Source organism: Peromyscus californicus, unplaced genomic scaffold (assembly GCF_007827085.1).
Source record: "Peromyscus californicus insignis strain IS unplaced genomic scaffold, ASM782708v3 Scaffold_6__1_contigs__length_162567912, whole genome shotgun sequence".
In the NCBI taxonomy this organism is placed as follows: domain Eukaryota; kingdom Metazoa; phylum Chordata; class Mammalia; order Rodentia; family Cricetidae; genus Peromyscus; species Peromyscus californicus.
Window position 1 is genome coordinate 948,238 of NW_026294584.1, and position 17,525 is coordinate 965,762.

Below are 17,525 nucleotides of genomic sequence, written 5' to 3' on the forward strand. Positions count from 1 at the left end.
TCAGACCTGACCAAGTAAACACAGAGACTTATATTGGTTACAAACTGTATGGCCATGGCAGGCTTCTTGCTAACTATTCTTACAGCTTAAATTCATCCATTTCTATTAATCTATACCTTGCCACGTGACTCGTGGCTTACCGGCATCTTCACATGCTGCTTGTCATGATGGCGGCTGGCAATGTCTCTCTGACTCAGCCTTCCACTTCCCAGAATTCTCTTCTCTGCTTGTCCCGCCTATCCTTCCTGCCTGGCTACTGGCCAATCAGTGTTTTATTTACTAACAAATCAGAGCAACATATTTGACATACAGAACATCCCACAGCAGGTAATATTCTCAGCTGTTTGGGGACCACACTCACTTTGGCCACTATACTCTCTTCTGAGTATTTCACAGGTGTGTGCCAAGGCCAGTCCACAGGAGGCCCTCCAGATATATCAGCCTCTGCACCAGCTTTGAGGATACCAACTGGGCAAGGATTGGAAGGGAAACAGCAGATTTGGTGGCCCAAGTACTCCTGGAACATATCATTCCTAGACTTGGCTTGCCACAGACCAAATACAAATGGACAACGGGCCAGCCTTCACTTCCAGGGTCATGGAGCTTGTGCTGGGATGCTCTCAACATTTCCTGGAAGCTTCACATTCCTTATTGCCCACAAACCTTGGGAAAGGTTGAGAAGGCCAATGGAGTCATCAAACAACAGCTCACTAAGCTCTCCACTGAACTCAGGTTATCTTGGCCCTCACTTCCCCCCATTGCCTTTATCTGCCTCTGGACTACCCCATGTTCTCCTATAGGCCTGAGCCCTTTTGAGCTCCCTTACAGAAGGTCCTTCTGCAATCATCACCTCCCAGCTCAAACTCCCCCACTGACTGGGTACCTCCCCTATCTCTCTCTTCTGAGGTCCTTTTTCTGTTCACATGCTGACAGCTATCTTCCTGCCCCCACACCAACAGACCCACTGCCCCTAAGCCTGCCCCATTCTCCCCAGGGGACAGAGTACTCCTCAAACAGCTAGCTCCTAAGACTCTCGAGCCCTGATGGACAGGACCTTATACTGTGATCCTCACCACCCCCTCGGCTATCAAGCTCCTGGGACATCCATGTTGGTACCACCTCTCCAGGCTCAAGTGGGCACCTATTCAGGATACATGGTCTGTCCAGCAGCTGGGACCCTCCACCCTCCAGTTTCCCAAGATGTCCCAATGAAGGGCCTATCTGCTCTTCTGCTCTGTACATTCATCTTTACAGTACAACTAGGGCAGATGTTAATGATCTATTTTTTCCCTAGCAACTTGCCTTCCCTGCTTCCTCAAGAAACAGATGCTCTGAGGTCTCCAGGATGACAATTAACCAGATGCTCCTCCACTCACACCTCCTGCTGTATGTGGGCCACCACCTCCTGACTCCTCCCCTTTCCACATCACCCCATGTACGCAGGAAGTAGCTAGATTTGAATCAGCACCCCTATACCCAAAGAGTCTGAAATGTTCTGGTGGAAACCCCACCTCTGTGCCCAGACCCTACCCCACAGAAAGTCCCACTAAACACAGCTCCTTCCTCAGAGATGCTCAAGACCACTCCCAAAGGGTATTTAAACTGCATCCCTGTCTCCTCTCTGGGGGGCCAGAGAATCACCCGGGAATGCTTTACCCATTAAATCAGGGTTTTTTCAAATTTGGTCTGGTTTAGTCTGATTTGGATTGCTGTGTCAGCAGAGAGGCTTATCAGAGTGCAGAAACTTTTCAATGATTACTCTTGGTTTATATGGTCCTAGGGAATAAAACACAGGACTTTGCCTGTGCTGCTGGTCAAGCACACTATCCACTGTGCTGTATTTCCAGTCCCCAGAATTCTTACACTGTCTTCAAAATGTCTTAGAATTATTTCCTTCAGACCAGAAACATCAAAATTCATGTATTACAAATGGCTACATCTCCTCAATGCCTTTGTTGTCTTTTATGGTCTTGAGGACCCCCAATTCTTATTTTTATGACATTTACTCTGAATACATTAAGCCACATTAGTATGTCCCACATTTGGGATGGTTTAGTCATCTCTCTTCAGGCAGTATTTTCTTTCAGGGAGTTATAATAGACACATTAACCATTTATTATTTTAAAATTTACACTTATTTATTTATTTATTTATTTATTTATTTATGTGTATGGATTCATGTGTGTCGCATTTTTGTTTGTGTGTGTATCTGTGTGTGTGTGTGTGTGTGTGTGTGTATAGGTCAGAAAACAACCTTCAGGAGTCACTTCTCTTCCACCATGTGACTCCAGGGCTAGAACTCAGGTTGTCATACTTGGCAGCAAGCACCTTTACCTTCTGAGTCCTCTCATCATTCTCAAACCATTTATTTGCTGTCAAATAGTTGTTGAATAATTTAGTGTGGCATGTATACCTATAATCTCAGCACTTGGGATATGGAGGCACCTATCTCCCCTCTAAACAAATCAAACCATTGTAATTTACACAGTAACTGGGGTCTATTCTATGGCTGACAGGTCCATTTCTCCTCTTTCCTCAAAAGTCTTATATTCGATTTTGTTAAGTCTATAGTATATTTTTTAAATTGTTAATCCTCTTCAGATCTGTTCCTTGTAAATATGCAGGAGAGCTAGTGGGATGGCCCAGGGGTTAAGAGCACCAACGGCTCTTCCCAAGGACAGAGCTTTGATACCTAGCACCCACACAGAAGCTCACAGCCATCTGTAGCTCTGGTCCTAGAGGATCCGATGCCCTCTTCTGGCTTCCAGGGGCACCAGGCATGCCTGTGGTAGACAGACATACAAGTGGAATAAAAATTCAAACATCTGATTTTCCAGACATACCTCCTATGGAGGCTGGAGTTAGTTATTCCAGGGAGCCTCTGCAGAGTGCTCTGTTCCTTTAAGACAGTCATAGTTTAAGGGAGTCCTTACTTTGACAATAGCAGGAAGTTCATTGAACCTTTTAAAGTGACCTTGGCTTTCCCCAAGTTCCTTTACTATTTTTGCAAGTACCTGTCAGTGTTCACTGATTGTCAAGCACTGTGCCAGACAAAGTGTGAAGCCCAAAGAAGTCATTTATTGTAACTTATAGAGGATAGGATGTATATAGATCGCTCCTTATTTCTTTGCGGTCTCAATACCACTTGAGTCCAGGACTTGAGCAGACTCTCCTAGTAATATTGGTGGAAACTGATATCCAGAAACACCACTGAATGAAAATGAGGACATCACTGCTCCTAGGTATGGTTGAGGAGGGTTTTATTGTAGACATGAGGGAGAGCACAGCCAGAGGTATCTGGAAGGGTCCAAACTGGATCAAGCCAGTAGAATAGATCTGGTCACAGGGGTTGTGGAGGTGAGAAAGGAAGAGAGAGGAACCAAGAGGCCATGAACAGATACAAGAGCACCAAGAGAGCGTGTAACCCAAACAGTTGAGATCACATATGAAAGAGAAGCCAAGCTTAGGGCCTGGAGAGGTTTAGGGTAGGTTTTGTGTGTGTGTGTGTGTGTGTGTGTGTGTGTGTGTGTGTGTGTGTGTGTGTGTGTGTGTGAAGTGCTGGGAAGAGCCAAGACTGTGTAACAGGCACTGAGAGATGCTGGGAGAACCTGGTTGGTTGCTAGTGTCCACTTTGATATTAAATAGGTGCCTCAGTTAGCTGTTTGTCTTGAGTTTCTTTAAGATCTGACAACTACAAGGTCTGTTTTTAGTGATTGTTTATTGTTCAGGTATCATTGTATCTTATTGAGTTCTCACTTATATTCGCAATATGAGTTTTAGTGTCCATGCTTTTTTAGAGCAGACACCTTTTCAGAGATGCTAAGTAACTTACCTTCATTTCCGTTACTGAGGAGAGAATCTAAGATTTGAACCTTCGTCTAAACTCATTCTTTAATCATGTTTCATTATCTGCACTTTGGTCCTTGAGCAGCAGAAAATAAGACTGGAAAAAGCTACTGCTAAACACAGTAAGGGGCAAGAAAGCCAGTCACTGTGATCTCACTTCCCTATTTTTCTTGTCTCTAGGCTGAGGTGACCTCGGAGAACCTCAGCAGATAGTGAGTGCCCCTAACAGTTCATAGCTCAGCAGCAACACCAGCTGGCTACAGAGGCTTTCTCCAGGAGGTCCCACTCACAGCTGTTCCTGCTCTGTCCTGGCTTAAGGAAAGCATTAGAATCCTGATCCCACACAGCTTGCAAGAACTCAGGGGCTTATTCAGTAAAATGCATAGGGATCTGCTGGCAGAGCTTTTTCCCATCCTATCCCTGCTGACTCTGCTAATGGGCTGGAAGGACCGTCCAGGGTGTAGTCTTTTTGAACTTGGAAGGGTGGTGTCTAGCTCTGGAATTGTGATGTTAGGGAGTGAAGTCTTGGGTTCAATCTCCATCACTAAAACACCAGCTAGCCAAATAACAAAGATTCTGCCCTTAGCTTGAGGAGATCCTTGAAATTCTAGACACACTTTTGTAGTTGTGTGTCTGTATACATCTTTCTGGGGGAGAGGAACCCCAATTATTATCAGAGGGGACCTTGGCTCCTTAACATTAAGAATCATTACTTTGGGGTTAATTCAGGTATCTTCTGTTGACAATATTAGCTTGAACTAGTTGAGTTTATCGTTTCTAAGAGATTTGTGTTCAGGTGGCTTGGGACCTGACTAGGTGCCAGGAAATGTTGTACAGAGTGAATGGGTATCATGAATTAGCTAGTGGAAGTTTATGTTTGGTTTCAAGGCTCTTCCTTTGGTCAAGTTATTTAAGTGCTCTGAGCTTTGCTCTCCTCTGTATGAACTTACACAGTATTAGGTAACTCCTTCATGGGGTGGGGATGATGAATACTACTTCATAGCATTGTGAGAAATGAGATGAACTAATAAACAATGTCGGTTAGCACCACACAAGGCAAGCCAGTTTATTGTTTGTGGTCTCATTTCCTTCATATGTCAGACAGGCTAGGTTCCTCATCTCAGCCACTTTTTCTCCTCGTGGACCACGAGGACAGTGTCATCAAATCCAGCATGTTGAAGAGCCACACCCCAGCCCCCTGCTTTGTTTTTTAGATAAAGTTGTGTTGTCCAGCTCAAGTGATTATGCTTCAGCCATCCCTGAGTTTAATCCTTAGCACCACAGACCTAACTAAAACAATAATAGCACTATACCTCCCAAACTACATTCTCAGTATCTTCCAGTACATGTCACATTGTAGCTCAGTCTGTAAGCCAGACTAGACAGCATCTAGTCCCCATATAAAAGCATGCATATCGAGTATATGTTAGAAATGGAGTGTTCTTCCTACACTAAGTATCACGCCCCCACCCCTCATCACTTGGTAAGGAATCTTAGCTAAAATGGAGAAGTGATTCATTGGTCTGTACAACTGTTTGAAGCATACCTTAAAAAAAAAAACTTCATTATAGATAGGTAAGTGATTTTTTTTTTTTTGATACAGGGTTTCTCTGCATAGCCCTGGCTGTCCTGGAACTCTGTAGACCAGGCTGGCCTGGCCACCTGCCTCTGCTTCCAGAGTGCTGGGATTAAAGGTGTGCACCACTACCACCTGGCATAAGTGATTATTCTTAAATCCACAAAGCCAGTGACTAGCAAATCTGAGATTAAGGTCCATATAATCAAACCATCTCAGCCTGTTGTATTTTTTTAATATTTACTTTCTTATGTCTTCACTTACAATGTTATAGTATTTAGATATTCATGTAATGTCTTAAATTTTTTAGTTAGTACACAAAATAACATACATATATACCATTATGTCTTTTTTTTAAAGATTTATTTATTTACTATGTATACAGTGTTCTGTTTGCATGTATCCCTGTAGGCCAGAAAAGGGAGCCAGATCTCATTACAGATGGTTATACGCTACCATGTGGGTGCTGGGAATTGAACTCAGGACCTCTGGAAGAACGGTCAGTGTTCTTAACCTCTGAGCCATCTCTCCAGCTCTACCATTATGTTTTGTTCATATTCATACCCTGTCCTACTGGTGTCCATTCTTTCCCCTTCTCACTGTCCCCTTCAGCTTTCATGTCATATATGTGTGTAAATACATAAATATTTAACTCTAATTCCAAGTATGGTAGAAAACAGGTGCTATATTACCTTTCTCTCCCCACTCCCATTACCCTCTTGTTCTCTCCTCACTCTCTTTTTAAATAAATTTATTACAGGGGACTGGAGAGATGGCTCATAAGTTAAGAGCACTTACTGCTCTTGCAGAGAATCTAGGTTTGGTCCCAGCACCATCAGTTGACCCTCTGGCTTCCAAGGATACCTGCACACAAGTAGCACACATAAGCTCACACAAGCATGCATGGGTGCACATGCACGTGTGTATGTGTGTGTGTGTGTGTGTGTGTGTGTGTGTGTGTGTGTGTGTGTGTGTAGGCACACACACAAATGCTTACAAATCTGAAAATTTGTTTGTTTATTGTATGTATGTTTGCTGGGGTGGTGCCACAGTGTGAGTGTGGATGTCAGAGGACATCTTGTGTGCACTAGTTTTTTAATCTTCTATTATGTGAGATCTGGAAATTGAACACAGGCTGTTGGAGTTATCAGCCATTTGTCTTCTTTTGAGAATGGTGTGTTTATTCATTTGACCATTTATAAATTGTATGATTCTTTGATGTTTGATTTTTGGAATTACTTATAGATTTTAAATACAAATCCTTTGTCAGATGCGCAGTTGGCAAAGATTCTCTCCCATTCTATCTCTTAATTAGTCCGTCTCTTAACTAAGGTCTTTTTTTTTTAATTCTGTTCCAAAGCCTTTTAATTCCATGCATTCTCATTCGTTAGTTTCTGAGGCTATTTCCTGAGCTATTTGAGTCCTTTTCAGAAATTCCTTCCTGATCTTGTGTATTGGGCCATCACTGGATAATGGTCAACCTACCAGCAACCATACCCTTAAAGATTCCCTTCCTCAGAGGTTGTCAATCATCAACTGCTCCTCAGTTAGGGGTGGGAGCTTGTAACCCCATCCCTCTTTCATTCTGGAATGTTGACTACCTTGATTGTATACAGGTCTATGCAGGTAACCCCTCTGCAGTGAGTCCATAGTGCAGTAGTCACCACTGCTGCAGTGAGTCCATAGTGCAGTAGTCACCACTGCTGCAGTGAGTCCATAGTGCAGTAGTCACCACTGCTGCAGTGAGTCCATAGTGCAGTAGTCACCACTGCTGCAGTGAGTCCATAGTGCAGTAGTCACCACTGCTGCAGTGAGTCCATAGTGCAGTGGTCCCACTGCTGCAGTGAGTTCATAGTGCAGTGGTCCCACTGCTGCAGTGAGTTCATAGTGCAGTGGTCCCACTGCTGCAGTGAGTTCATAGTGCAGTGGCTTCGTCATGTCCAGAAGATACTTTTGCTCTGGTCCTTGCTGACCTCTGGCTGTTACAGTCCTTCCTCTCTGTCTTCCACAATGGTCACTGAGCCTTGGGGTGGTGGTAAAATACCTGTCACATTTGCAGTTGAGTACTCCAATAACATTTATTCTCTTTGCTTTGATCAGCGGTAAGTGTAAACCACCATGCACTATGTGAAGAAACTTGTCTAATGAAGACTGAGAGCTATACTAATTCATCTATGGGCAGAGAGATACAAATTCAGAGAGCAGTTTGATATATGTCTATTTAACAGAATAATAGTAGTAGTAGGTTCACCCTTGGATCTGTGAGCTACCTAACCATGGGTTCTTTGCCAAATTTATAGTACCAAGCATGTGTTTCCTCCTGTTGAGCAGGCAGAAAGCAGTTGGTTATTGCAATTCACAGGGTCCACAGCTGGATGACTATTGATTACTTCTCCCTGCCAGCAGCCAACATAGCACCTTCCAGTACTATGAAAAGCTAGGCAGCAGGGGGAAATTTCCCAGTCATTACCAACTTAATTTCTCCATGTGTTATAAATCAGGTGCTCTGTCAGTCTGCCCCTCAGGAACTCAGTGACTCAGCAGCTACATCATCATTAGTTGTCAACCCTTTAAAAGGTCCCCACCATCTCAGATTGCTCTCTCTCATTCTCTCTGTCTTCCAGTCTCTCTGTCTGTCTGTCTCTATCTCTATCTCTCATGTCTCTACTCTGAGAAAGCCTTTTGCTCCCCCTTCTCTCAATAAGCCTCTTAGGTGAGATCTGTTGTGTGGTATGACCTATGCAGCATACTTTGGCTTGGACCTGCCAAGGTGCCCTGCCACTAAATCCTGTGACCAAAGTGTCCAGCACTCCTCTGGTATTCTTGGAGGTGGAGGTACCCCCAGCCATGGACTTTAAGGCTACCGTTGACCATTTTCACTGACACCCACTTCTGACCATTTCCCTTGGGTGAGACTTCATTTTTCAGCTCAGTTTCACCTTATGGCTTCATTTGAAAGTTCTGGTACTAGGCATTCATCCATGTTTCCTTGAACTGTTAGGTGATGACTCACTGTTCAACTTGTGCCTTTATTTGTTCCTCCACAAGTCCTTAGGATGCCTTGGACTTCCATCCTTAGACCTTCTCTTCTACCTCACCCATGGGAACTATGTCCTTGACTGGACCTCCAGGCTCTCCCTTGGGATGCCCTTTGGAGAACCTCCAGCCATTCTACCTAGTGCCCAACTTAAGGGCCTCTAAACTTATCCACTCTTCCAGTTGAATCTGGCTTCAATATCCCTTAGATAATCAATTCAAATGTAGCCGACTAACAGTACCCTAGATCCCAATATTATCCTGTACCCTTACAAATACTGCAAGAGATAGGTGAATGGCAAAAAAATTCCCCATTCCTATTTTTTTCTTCACTCTAAGCCCTGTTTGTTTTTGTCTGGTCTTCCTCCCAATATTGTATAAATGCCCTGTCTTTAAGTTATGGCTGATGGATTTGTAAGTTTGTTGTGAAGTGGGAGCTGGAGCTGGAGTTGGACCTAGCAGAGACAGGGGGAAAAGCAAAGGAGCAAGCCAGCTGCAGGTGCACACACCTGCTCTTCCCACAGTGTCAGCTCTGAATCAAGCTGCTGATCTAACTCTCCTAAGGTATGTACTGATCATTTGTTTGTGAATTTGATTCCAGATTCTAGAGTCTGATTCTTCAGCTGATGCCTTCCCAAACCCAGTGTGCCTTCCACACAGCTCTGGCTCCTGCAGCCTTCTGCACCCATGTGGATATCTTTCCTCTCTCCTGCTCTCTCCTTGCTCCAGCTTGCATCCTGCAGCATCAACTTTGAGCTTATAGGAACACACCTGTGTTGCACTTTCATACTTCCTCTCTCTCTGCTACAAGACACAGAAATATGAAATAGGAATTCAGCTGACTATGATAAAGCTATATCTGGAAAAGGCCAAGGGCCTTCCAGAGAAGCCAAGTCTTTCGGAGTCTTGGTGATATTGGCTTTTTGAATATTAGCTGTTTCCTGCTGTAAATTTGCTGTGTGCTATTGATCATTCTTTGGGCATAGTTTTTCCCTATACAATTAGGTATTTGGATAACTGTCACACAGGCAAGACTTCCTTCTTCCTGGTTTTTTGTTTTCCTTTTAGCATTAGAAACAGATATCCCCTTTAGCTAGCATCCAAGGCCAGGGCCAGCTCTGGACAAAAGCATTTTATCTGAGATACCTCTCAAACATCCAAGGACAAATGGCAGACAGAATAAGAATTCCAAACCACCTGCTACTCTCCTGAATTAAGATAAATGTCCATACAGAGACACTTCCTAGGCCAGGTGGACATTAGGTTCATAGCTTTGTTTCTTGTGCAAATTAAGATCATACCCTTCTTTCTTACACAGCCTTAATGGTATCTCTAGACTTCTTATTTGACATTTAACTTAGAACAAAAGGGCCTTTGCATACCAGATACATTAAGCTGTGACACAGGCTGCCTAGCTACCCCTACCCTGCCAGATAATAATGTAGCCGAGTTTTACAGTGACAGTTATGGCCCCTAAAGAAATATAGGCAGTTTTATTTTTACTCATGATTTATACTAACATTGTAAACTCCTAACATTTTACCTAACCACTTCTAGGAATGTAGTTTGAGCACATAAGTTCCCTTTTTCTGACATATTAACTGATTTTAGGTCTTAATTGACCCCACATCCTTTAACCACTCCCTTTTTGGGTTGTAAAAGAAAGCCTGACAGTCACTGCCAGAGGTAAACTCTTATCTGCCTTTATGATCCTGGAATAATTCAAGCCTGGATGACCCTGCTTGGCCAGAGAATTGTTGCTTTGTATGGGTCTATAACTGAAAGCCTCAGAGACTTGAGAGGACTTGAAGAATGAACTAAGATGAGGAATGAAGATGAAGGAATGTAGATAGAACAATGAGAGGACAGGAGAGGAAGGGATAGAGAGGAACTAAGTATGAGAACAGAACTGAAGCTGTGTAGAGAGATTTTGACTTAGAAGAATAAAGTGAGTGGACTAAAGAGTTTTGTGTATGTAGATACATTTGATATCCCTCAGATTAGTATCCCAGCCCCTGTAGTGTCTTCCCTAGAACTCTGGGAAAAATCTCCTCAGGGCAGGCCCCTGAGGGGAATTTAATATCTCTCTTCCTCCATGGACTCATTTTATTATGACAGCTTGGCCTCAGTACAGATCAATGGCCAAAAATTATTCTCCTCTCATATATTACATTCTGATTGCAGTTTCCCCTTTCTCCCTTACCCCTACTCCCCCTCTTAGTCAGATCCCCCCCCCTTGTCTGCTTCCCCTCAGAAAAGAGTAGGTCTCCCAGGGACATCAACCAAACATGGCATAACAAGTTACAATAAGACCAGGCACGTACCATCACATCAAGGCTGGCTCCCTCCCCATCCTCCACAAGATTCCCCTGAGCTCTGCTTAATATTTGGCTGTGGGACTTTGCATCTGCTCTCATCAGTTGCTGGATGGAATCTTTCTAGTCTCTTTGATGACTATTCTGCAAGATCCGGTCCCAGAACACTCTTCAGGTAGGTCGAAAATTTTGTGGCTGAGTTGGTGTCTCAACCATTCCTCTTGAGGCCTTGCCTGGTTATAGGAGATGACCGGTTTCAGACTCCATGACCCTTATTACTAGGAGTCTTTGATAGGTTTTTTTGTAAATTCCATGGAATTTCCATTGCACTAGGTTTCCACCTCATACCTGAAATGCCTCCCAATTGCAGTTGATTCTCCCAGTATTTCCGTTCACCCACCTGATCCATTCAGTTCACAACCCCACCTGTGCCCAATCCACCCAAGAAATCTATTCTATTTCCCCTTCCCAGGGAGATCCTTGAATCCTCCTTTAAGCCCTCCTTGTTACTTAGCCTCTCTGGATTTTTGGATTGTAGCATGGCTATCTTTTACTTTACAGCTATTATCCATTTATAAGTGAGTACATAACATGTTTATTTTTCTGGGTCTAGGATACCTCACACTGGATGATTTTCATGATGCCTGCAAATTTCATGACGTTATTGTTTTTAACAGATGAGTATACTCCATTGCGTATAAGTATCACATTTTCTTTATCCATTCTTTGGTTGAGGGATATTTAGGTTGTTTCTAGTTTCTGGCTGCTATGAACATAGTTGAGCAAATGTCCTTGTAATAGGATGGAGTGCCTTTTAAGTATATGCCCAGGAGTGGTATAGCTGGGTCTTCAAGTACATAGATTCCCAATTTTCTGAGAAACTGCCATATTGATTTCCAGAGTGGCTGTACAAGTTTGTACTCCCATCAGCAGTGGAGGAGTGTTCCTCTTGTTCCACATCCTTGCCAGCATGAGCTGTCACTTGTATTTTTGATTCTAGCCATTCTGGTAGGTATAAGATGGAATATCAAAGTGGTTTTGATTTCTATTTCCCTGATGGCTAAGTATGTTGAACATTTCTTTATTTCTTGGCCATTTTAGATTCTTCTTGTAGTGATCACATACCCTGGTTATGGGGGAGGAATAATCACTCTTGATTCAGACTTGGTATAACACTCATTTATTCACACAGTAAGATTACAAGCAATATTCATCCTGTCTTCCAAATGGAAGCAGGAATACCTCTCCGGGTGTACAGGTCCGGACTTGCCACATCTGTTCCTCTGGATCTTGGGTCAGCCTTCCTCAGGTCAGCCACGTCTGCACTGGGGACAGGATCTCACGTCTCTGGCAGAGGAGAGTTGTCTCTCGTGAGGGCCTGACAAGCTCTGTTGGTCAGATCTGAGGTTTCATCTTTTATATTCTTTCCTGGCTGGGTTTCTAGTCTTATCCCTACTTCCACACATAGCTTATAGCTTATCACTACTCCATTTGTGGTTTACTTACATCATTCTATTGCTTATCACCTCTGACCAGGGTTGTTCACCCTAGGCCTTACATGTGTTCCTTACATCATTCCTATTGTATATAGCTTTGTATTAGGTTAGAACTTTCTTATTTAGACAAAAGGGGGAGATGTAGTGGATAGCTGTTCCAGCTTTGACCTGGAAGTACTATCCCCATTGAGGCTTCTGGTAACTGTTACACCTGTGAGGGGCCAAGACAGGAGCCCCTAAGACCTGAGATCCAGATGTGCCAGCTCTCTTGGTTCCTGGATCCTGGACGCTGGAGGTAGATTGAGCAGAGTTCTTCAGACAGCACCACTGGACTGCTCAATACCTTTCCAGGACCCTGTAACCTATCCCTTTACTTGTAAGTTACCCCACAAAATAAACCTCTCTTTTAACTATGTAGAGTTGCCTTAATACTTCCACCAATAAGCATGAATGCTCTTCAAGGCAAACTCAGAGAGTTCAGAAACTTCCCATGGAGCAGAAGGGCAAAAGCTGGATTGATCTTGATTGTCAGTATAAATATATACCATGAAAGAGGGCCTTCTTCTCTATCCAGAAGACTGGGTGTACGTAGATTAGACAGACATTTTTAGCACAATGAGAAGCACTTTTAAGGCTCTACTTAGAAGACAACCAAAGGAAATTTAAAATCATGAGCTTGTGACTGTGATAATAGTAGTCAGAGTTTACCAAAACTAAATTAATACCTTATCAAAACTTCATTGGTTAATGCTAAAACTCTGAACTTTTGAAGTCTTAATATAACAATAACAGAGGGAGAAAGAAATCTGAAGCATTCGTTTTTTTAGTACCTAAGTTTCTTTCTTCTTTTCTTTCTTTCTTGCTTTTTCAATAGTTTTTTGAGACAGGGTTTCTCCATGTATCCTTGGCTGTTGTGGAAATCACTCAGTAGACCAAACTGGCCTCAAACCCAGAGATCCACTGCCTCTGCTTTCCAAGTGCTGGGACTAAAAGTATTGGTTAAGTCACTTTCTTATACCTTTACAAATTGCATTTACATTCCTTAAGTCACTTTCTTATCACAACTAAAGCTTTCATATCCTCAGATCTCATGTAAACTTTATACCTTTTTCTGTACAGTCATTCACCACAAGACACAGATGGTTGATTACTGAGAGCAATTATTGTAAAGTGAGTTTTGTCAAATAAAGGAATAGAAAAAAGTTACTTTGAAATCTGTTTTGTGAGGTTATCTGCTTTTGGAGGTCTTGTGGCAAGTAAACTGTGTCTAGGCCTAGTAGTGATTCTAGGAAAGTGAGGCCTAAGGCCTGATTTTTACACGTGAAGAGAACTGAGGAGGCAACTGAAGCCTTGGTTGCTGCTGTTAAACTGACAAAGCTGTCACTAGCCTAGTCATCAAGGCCATCAGAGACCAGAGAAGGAGAAATCTTACCTGAGTAAGCAGGAAGTATACACCAAGCAGCTTCTGAATCTATTAAAAATGACAAAGACTTGTTGCAGAATACTATTATTATTATTATTATTATTATTATTATTATTATTTTGGTTTTTCGAGACAGGGTTTCTCTGTGTAGTTTTGGTTCCTGTCCTAGATCTTGCTCTGTAGACCAGGCTGGCCTCAAACTCACAGAGATCCGCCTGCTCTGCCTCCCGAGTGCTGGGATTAAAGGTGTGTGCCACCACCACCTGGTACAGAATATTATTTTAAGGTGTGTTACTTTTGTTTACGCTCTGGAACATTTGTTTAATGATGAAAAGATGTGTTTGAGTAAATAAAATTCACCTGAGGTCAGGAGGCTGAGTCAGCAACTAGCTGATAGGAAGTGGTAGGGAGGAGCCAGGTGGAGAAGTTTTTAAGAAGGGGCAAAGAGAAGCATGAGGGCTTTTTGGAGAACACAAGCAAGGAGAGGAGGTGAGCTACCTGATATTCAGCCTCTCTGAAGAGCAGAATTCCACTTTAACCTTTGAATCTTGAGTTCTTTAGAGGGATAGAGATTTAGTTAAGTTCCCTTCATAGCTTTGCAAGAGTCAGAGCCTGAGGGAACAGAATTCCCTCTGGCTAATGTCCTTGTGGCCTAATTGCTACTAGCAGTAGCTGATAGCAGTGGAGTTGCAGTTGATGATTTGGACAGCCGTGGCTTTAAAGGCAATAATTTTTTTTTTTTTAATTTAAGAAAAGGACAACAGAGACTTACTGGCTACCTAGTTTCCTCCATGGTCATTGGAGACAGAGGTCCCAGGGAAGCATCAGTCTTCAGCTTTGAGGTCAAAATGATCCAATAGACTTTCTTGTGGAGTAGGAACTTGATGGAATTGACCTCCTATGTCTAGGCAGAGTGAGACAATCAACAACCCAGTGAGGTGAAAGGCAGTTTTTCAACCAGTGGCCTACTTTGCCACATTTAAAGCAAACTCCAGGTGGAGGTTCTTCTGCACCCCATCATCTTCTTTGGAGGAGATTAGGGGTGTTTCCAGGAGCTGGCACTTCTCTCTATCACAAAAAAAAGGTGTTTTTTTTTTTAACTAAACATTTTAAATGCCATATTCAGCAGATCTCTGAAGCATTTGAGGACCATCTGTCTGTTAAGTATATCTAAAATAAACAATTTTTGCTTGATTCTAGTTACTTGTTTCAGGCTTAACTTTGAAAACATATACGTGAGGCTAAATAAGCCTTATTCCTGTACTTAATTGCATTAGTCTGAACACATTAAAGAATTTGATCATTTATAAGGTGACTGATCATTAACTTGTATGTTTTAATTATCCTTAACAATTTACAGTAAGTTAGTAGCTTTTATAAGACTAGGACTTTACATCCATCCTTATTAGGTTTAGCCTTAAAAATAACAATTTTTTAATTGAAGTTCTTCCAGTATCAAAATAAAACTTTTAATTATAGATACATTTCATAGAGAGACTGGCAACTTTGATGATCCTTTTATAGTGTACCATTATGGAATATTGCAGTTTTTTTGTTTGGCTTAGTTTATCTAAATATCTAAAGTTTAACAAAATGAACAAAGATGAAGAAGCTAGACCAATATTGTTGTGAACCTGAGTATACCTTAGGAGTTTATAAATCTTGATTATCAAATACACCTAATTTATCAAATATATGTTGTTACTTGTCTAAATTTTCTAGTAGCTTGGTGTTGACCAGTTAGCAAAGACATAAGTAGTTAGACATATATCTTAAACCAGCATTTGTTTATCTGAGTAGACCTTTATAACCTTAAAGTTTTATCATCATATACATTATATTCTAAACCAGAGGGAAATCACATATGTAGTATGTTGCAGTAAATATAACTTTAACTTTTTATCATCATACAAAAAGTCCATACCAATTCAAAATATTTGAGACTTGTTGCTTCCTTAGTCTAAAAAGAGGTTCAATGATAAACTGTAGTCAAATTTCTAAACAGTCTTATTAAATAAGAAACATAGAGCTGTTTTCATATCCATTCTGTTATCCTGTGTCTTTTTATTGGGAGAATTGAGTTCATTGATATTGAGAGATACCAATGGCCAATATTATTAATTCCTGTTAATTTGTTGCTGTTGTTGTGCATGCACATGTGTGCTTTTTCTTTTGATTTGCTGATGTGCATACATGAAACACACCTCTATATCAAAGATAGACATTACCTCAGATAGAGTAGGAAAAAGATTTTCCAAGCAAATAGATCCAAAAAGCAAGCTTGTATAGCTATTCTAATATTTAACAAATTAGACTTCAAACCAAAATTAATCAAAAGTGATAGAGAAGGATATTTCATACTCACCAATAGAAAAATCCACCAAAATGTCATTTCAGTTCTTAGCACCTATACCACACACAAAAGGACACCCACATTTGAAAAAAAAAACATTACTAAAGCTTAAATCATACTTTGAACCTCACACATTAATAGTACAAGCCTTCAATACCCCATTCTCTTCAATGAACAGGTCATCCAGACAAAAACTTAACAGAGAAATAGTGGAGCTAACAGACATTATGACTCAAATGGACCTAACAGATAATGACAGAACATTTCACCCAAACACAAAAGAATATACTGCTGTGAGATATCTTTCTGTATCCTGTGATTATGTGTTGCTCCAACTGGTTAATAAATAAAGCTGCATTGGCCTATGGCAGGGTAGGATGGAGCCAGGCAGGAAAATCCAAGAGAGATAGTGAGAAAAGAAAGGAGAGTTGAAAGAGATACCCGCCTGCCACCCAATGAGCAACAAAATGCCAGCAGACTGGTAATGCCACAGCCACATGGCAATATATAAATAAATAGGAATGGGTTAATTTAAGATGAACGAGCTAGCTAACAAGAAGCTGAAGCCATAGGCCATACAGTTTGTAATTAATATAAGCCTCTGAATGATTATTTTATATGTGGCTGTGGGACCATGGATGGAAGAGATTTGTCCAGACCACAGGACCAGGCAGGACCAAGAAACATTGAACTACAAATGGTGTGCATATGTGGTGGCAAGAGTTTCCACCTAAAACCTGAGAAAATTTAAAAAGAGAGTCTAGAATGAAGCCAAGAACAGCTTCCTAGTTCATGTCGCTCACTACAGAGGAACAGTACAGAGACATGTCCTCTGGTTGCAGTTGCCTTCAGTGGCAACCTGGTGGACTCCTGCAGTCTCTCACAAGTCTTGATACAAAGAGGCTTTGCCCAGCTACTGCCTGCAGGCTTGGGAGCACAGCCTTGGGCTTAAGAACACAGGCATACAACTTAATACTGCTTCCCAGAATTAGGGAGATAAGCATGACTCATTGGTACCTGTGCCATGATGAAAAGCCAAGAGGGTGGAACCAGCAGCCAGGGCTGCTGCCACTTTCATCCTAGCCATGCAGCTTAACAGTTTAAAATCTCTCCTGGTCAGGCAGAATTACAAAATACACAATAGGACAGATTTAAACTTAAAAAAAATTCTAAACAGTTTACTGATGGGTGATGGTGCTCTGCATGCGTGAATGTGTTGTTTCCATTGGTTGATAAATAAAATGCTGATTGGCCAGTAGCCAGGCAGGAAGTATAGGCAGGATAAACAGACAAGGAGAATTCTAGGAAGAGTAAGGCTGAATCAGGAGTCACCAACCAGACACAGAGGAAGCAAGATGTGAAGGCAGAACTGAGAAAAGGTACCAAGCCACGTGGCTAAACATAAATAAGAATTGTGGGTTAATTTAAGTGTAAGAGCTAGTCAATAATAAGCCTGAGCTAAAGGCCAAGCAATTTTAAT

The 17,525-nt window shown here is 41.9% G+C and overlaps 1 protein-coding gene across 6 annotated transcripts in view; it reads right to left on the reverse strand.

The window, feature by feature from the left end:
• Positions 1–17,525, reverse strand: part of Lhfpl3 (LHFPL tetraspan subfamily member 3) — a 634,521-nt gene that overhangs the window by 17,832 nt on the left and 599,164 nt on the right. Inside the window, exons 5-7 of one of the 6 annotated variants that reach the window (XR_008214590.1) lie at positions 14,465–16,099; positions 13,702–13,740; positions 1–12,120 (exon numbers count right to left, since the gene is read on the reverse strand). The exon at positions 1–12,120 is cut by the window's left edge and continues 17,832 nt beyond it. The gene's annotated coding sequence lies outside the window, so the exon portion shown is untranslated. Of the gene's footprint in view, positions 16,100–17,525 lie in introns of all 6 variants that reach the window. The other 5 variants (XR_008214591.1, XR_008214587.1, XR_008214588.1 and 2 more) reach the window with 5 other exon arrangements.